The following is a 6,070-nucleotide window of genomic DNA, read 5'->3' on the forward strand; positions in this document are numbered from 1 at the left end:
GAGTGAGATGCAAAACACAATGATACCATTGTCTTTCTTTGAAATTACTTAATCCCTATCCCAATAAGCTAAATTTTCAAAAACATTTTGTTTATTAGTATAATTGAAAAACCGTGCAGATAGGTTTTATGAGTCCAGGTTACATTGATGCTATTTCGGCGAATTAGGATTTTACTTTAAGCGTGGAATCTTTGAAATTAACAATTACTTACCTCGTCATATTCGTATTTAATACGAAAAAGCCAAACTAAAAATTGGTATCTCATAAACATTTGAAAATAATATTTTGATTACAATGAAGCGGGCATCAGTTATAAACATAGTTTCTTTCCTCAAGGGTGTAACTAAGTCAAACGCAAGATGTTTTTAAAACCCAGGATGTTGCTAATAGTTCTCATCAATAACACTCAAAGAGGGTAGCAAGTCCTTATTGTGAAACGCATTTATTAACAATATTTTTGTAAAACCAGAGAGAAACACGTAAATAGTGGCTATTTATTTTATTCTGGAAGGGATAGGTATTTTGTAGAGTACGGAATATATAGAAATAATACGACTTTTCAAAAGTGTTTTTGTGTTAGTGTCTATAAATTGAACAATTGAACTAAGAACTAATTGATTCAAGTGAAATGAGAACCCAAATTGACAGCTCTTTCTGTGGTTATTTATGTGGTTATTTTGTATCAACGCCCATGACAACGGGCGTATGTATGTAATATCATTGAGTTACTTAAAGATTAAGTATACTAATACGTACAAATAACTGTGAAGAGCACTTATTGCAGTGCCATTTTAAAAGAGAGCATTTATTTTTGTGCAATTACGGAAATCTAAACTTAATCATATTTTTCCATACACTTACAAATTGAATTTTTGCGAAGGTTGCAAGAAGACAGTTTTTCAAACGAAAGCATGCGCTATTGTATGTGCGTCCATCTATTCCAGTGTAAATATTAATGAATTGTAGGTGATTAGTACGTGTCGTCATGAAACAATAATTTGTTCTGAAAATAACAGTTAATTACGTTACCGTTAGACCACGATGTCGAACTGTTCTGAGAAGAACACGTTCGTACCCTTCGACGGTTGCGCGCAACAAAAAGGACAACTTTTTGCCGCGCCTCGATTTTATTGTCTACGCACCCTTCGCATCTTGGTACCACATGTTACCACTAGTGGCCAGGTAGGATAATTTTTGTATATAAATCTACAGTTTTTAAAAATTAAACACATTCCACATTCCATTTCACCTCTTCTCAACGAATTATTAGGAAGTTTTATTTTAACCAAATAAGGACCAATCAACATAAACCAAACTCCCTAAAGTGGTGACCCCGACGTGATCACCAAAAAATTTGAAGATGTCGAACACAGAAAATTCCGGTGCAGAGCGTCAAGTTTCATCACATCCGTCGAGCCAAGAAGTCTCCGGTATCTCACTGTCACTCTGTGTGCCACCATTCTGGCGCGACCAGCCGCTCTGGTTCTGCAGTTTCGAAGCAGCAACCGCCGATCTGAAACGAAGCCAGGCCCAGCTCGCCCAGATGGTCATCGCACAGCTTGAAAAGCAAGATATCCAAAACATCGCTGATCTCATTTGCTCGCCGCCGGAAGCAGATTACTACAACGCCATTAAAGACCGTTTAATATCGCTATACGAAGAATCTAACAGCGCACAAACGAAGAAGCTACTGTCGCAAGTTAAGCTTGGAGACCAGAAACCCAGCCAGCTGATGAGGCAAATGAAGCAGCTTAACAAGGACAAATTTCCCGAGAGCACCATCAAAATGATGTGGCTCGAGCATCTGCCGCCACACATTCGTTCCGTGCTAGCCGTCAGCGAAGCGTTTAAAATCAAAACGACGCTTGACGACCTGACCTTGCTCGCGGACAAGATGATGGAAGTCCACACGCCGTCGCAACACATCGCTGCCGTCGCAACGCCTTTCACACCTGTAGTATCGCCACCAATTCCAGAACAACCAACCATCGACACCCTCATCGGTGAAATAAGAAGGTTGTCTTTGAAAGTTGCCGAGCTACGAGTACAACCGCGCGACAACTACCGCAACAGTCGTTCTCGCCACCATTCACATTCACAATCACGCTCGCGGAACGCATCAACAAAGCGCGACGAAAACCGACGAGAGTCGCAGATGGAAGATCGAAGCCGGAAAAAATCTCCAATGCCGTACTGCTATTACCATCATCGCTACGGTATGGACGCGAAGAAATGCGTACCACCATGCAGTTTCAAGCCCATAAACCAGTCGGAAAACTAAAAGTAACGCTGGCCGCGGCGGGAACCGGCGTTACCGAATCATCACACCGCCTTTTCGTTACCGACAGGGTAACGAAACTTACGTTTTTGGTCGACACAGGAGCCAATATCTCCGTGCTACCAAAGGCAAAAGACTCACGCGAAAAACCACTGCCGTTTCAACTCTACGCCGCCAACAACACGGTCATTCCAACATACGGAGAGAAGTCACTCCAACTTGATCTTAACCTCCGAAGACCATATACATGGAAATTCGTCGTGGCAGATGTGTCTAAGGCAATCCTGGGAGCAGATTTCTTGCAGTACCACCACCTCATTGTCGACGTAAAAAACAGAAGACTGATCGACGGAAAAACAAAGCTGGTAACAAACGCTCAACTCAGTACTGCAGAGACACCTACAGTTCGTAGTATAGACATTGAGCAAAGTTACCACAGCATTCTAGCAGATTTCCCAGGCACAACTAGAATCACTTCAATGAAGCTTAGTCCCAAACATTCCGTTGAACACTTCATTGAAACAAATGGACCGCCCCTTCACTGCAAGCCACGCCCCATTGCACCGCATCGTTACGAAATGGTCAGGAAGGAATTCCAAAACATGATCGATCAAGGGTTATGCAGACCAAGCAAAAGCCCTTGGGCATCACCTCTTCACGTCGTGCCAAAGAAGAATGGAGACCTACGCGTGTGTGGCGATTACCGAAGGCTCAACGCCATAACCAAGCCCGATCGGTATCCCATACCACGTATAGGTGACTTCACATACCAACTCGCAGGGAAGAAAATTTTCTCCACACTTGACCTCAATCGCGCGTACCAACAACTGCCAGTCAGCGAGCAAGATGTGGAGAAAACCGCTATCATCACACCTTTTGGTCTTTTCGAGTTTCCGCGCATGTGTCCTGGTCTAAAGAACGCCGGACAGACTTTCCAACGCTTTATTCACGAAGTACTGCGCGAACTCGACTTCGTATTTCCTTTCGTTGATGATCTACTCATAGCATCAATCGACGAGGAAGAGCACCGAAAACATCTTCGCATCGTATTACAGCGACTAGAAGAATACGGCATCACCATCAACCCATCAAAATGTGTTTACGGCCAGCCAACTGTGAAATTCCTCGGTCACCAAGTCACAGCGGAAGGAATACAGCCCAAGAGAAGGTACAAGCTATTACAGACTTTCCAAAACCACAAACCGTAGAAGAACTACGACGTTTTCTCGGTATGATAAACTTTTACCGTGAAAATATCAAAGATGCCGCCACCATACAAGCGCCGTTAAATCCTACCTACCTACCTGCACAACGTCAAGAAGCGTGACAAAACTAAGATCGACTGGACCACTGAATCAACGCAAGCTTATGAAGCATGTAAAGAGAGCATAAAAAACGCCGCTTTACTTGCTCATCCGTCTCACCAGGCGACACTTGCTATATTCAGCGACGCTAGCGACAAAACAGCTGGTGCCGCACTCAACCAATTTATCAACAACTCATGGCAACCACTCGGCTATTTCTCGAAGAAATTCACCGACGCACAGACTCGCTACAGTACCTACGATCGAGAGCTACTCGCCATCTACATGGCTGTCAAACATTTTCGCAAAATGTTCGAGGGACGAGAAATAATTATATTTACCGACCACAAGCCGCTAACTTTCGCTTACACAAAAACAAATACAAACAGCGAATCACCCAGACGCACCCGACAGCTACTTTATATCAGCGAATTTACCACTGATATACGACACGTTAGTGGATCTCAAAATGCAGCCGCAGATGCATTATCACGTGTCGAAGCAATCACCTGTCCATCGCCGATTGACTACAATCTACTTGCAGAAGCTCAAGAACGCGATAGCGATACCATTAAAGCACTCAGTCTACAGAGCAACTTATGTTTCAAGAAAGTCAACCTGCCCGTCTCAAACATCAAATTACACTGCGAAACTTCAACCTCACAGTTACGTCCGTACCTACCAGAAGAATATCGACGTACCGCATTCAACGCAGTACATAACGTTAGCCACCCTGGAATAAAAACTACGAGAAAATTAATTACGCAACGTTACTTCTGGCCCTCAATGAACGCAGACGTCGGCAAGTGGGCAAAAATATGCCTACAGTGTCAGCGCGCCAAAATACAACGCCACACATCAAGTCAATTATCAATTTTTTCACCAACCGAACGATTCGAACACGTTCACATCGATATTGTTGGTCCGCTACCTACCGCGGCCAGCGGTCATCGATACCTCGTGACAATGATCGACAGAGCAACAAGATGGCCCGAAGCATACCCATTATGCGAAATATCAGCTGAAGACGTCGCCAAAGCGGTATACGAAGGTTGGATTTCCCGTTTCGGTTGTCCTGTAACAATAACAACGGACCAAGGACGCCAATTTGAAAGCAGAGTATTTGCATCTCTTTCTCGCTTACTAGGAATCGAAAAAACGCGTACAACTTCATACCACGCACAGTGTAACGGTATCATCGAACGATGGCACCGTGTCCTTAAAGCCGCATTAAAAGCAAGACTACAGACCGCAAGAAGCTGGATCAAGGAGCTCCCAACCGTCCTACTCGGATTACGCGCCGCTATGCGAAGTGACACCGGCGTAAGCGCCGCTCAGCTTACCTACGGTTGCAACATACGCTTACCCGGTGATTTCTTATCAACGACCCGCAATGACGTCATCATGGACTCTGGCTACATCGATCAGCTGCGCGACGCAATACGTAACCTGCAACCAATGCCGAGTCAACCACACAGCAACACAAAACCCATATTTGTTCACCGCGACCTGCAAACATGTGAATACGTATTCGTACGCGTAGACGCCGTAAAGAAGCCATTACAAGCACCTTACGACGGACCCTATCGCGTGCTGAAACGAGACAGCAAGATATTCACGCTGCAGTTACCTAACCGTGAAATGAATATCTCTATCGACAGACTCAAACCTGCCTACACTATCGCCGAGCAAGATGTGCCTACTGATACAACAACGAGTACCTGCAACAAGCAAAACACATCAAGTGCGAGCGAACTACATGAACCATCAAATAGCCTGAAACATCAAAATGACAACACCCTGAAACATCAAGATGACAACAACCTGAAACAACAAGACACTGGGAACACCTCAATACCTACAAGAACAACTCGCCGAGGCCGCGTTATACGCCTGCCGGTACGCTTCGCTAGAGGGGGAATCCTGTAGGTGATTAGTACGTGTCGTCATGAAACAATAATTTGTTCTGAAAAGAACAGTTAATTGCGTTACCGTTAGACCACGATGTCGAACTGTTCCGAGAAGAACACGTTCGTACCCTTCGACGGTTGCGCGCAACAAAAAGGAAAACTTTTTGCCGCGCCTCGATTTTATTGTCTACGCACCCTTCGCATCTTGGTACCACATGTTACCACTAGTGGCCAGGTAAGATAATTTTTGTATATAAATCTACAGTTTTTAAAAATTAAACACATTCCACATTCCATATTCACCTCTTCTCAACGAATTATTAGGAAGTTTTATTTTAACCAAATAAGGACCAATCAACATAAACCAAACTCCCTAAAGAATATAAAAATCTTCAAGAAACTTTTATAATGACGCTAAAACTTCCTGGAATTATCCAGCCTGAAAAATTGCCATGTCCTGTCACATGGGACATGGCGTGACAAGAATTTGTACATTCTTGTCTCGCCTTGTCCCGCGTTGTCCCGCCTTGTCCTGTCTTGTCCTGACCTTAACGCTTCATAATACATAGCCTAATTA

Source organism: Pieris brassicae, chromosome W (assembly GCF_905147105.1).
Source record: "Pieris brassicae chromosome W, ilPieBrab1.1, whole genome shotgun sequence".
In the NCBI taxonomy this organism is placed as follows: Eukaryota; Metazoa; Arthropoda; class Insecta; order Lepidoptera; family Pieridae; genus Pieris; species Pieris brassicae.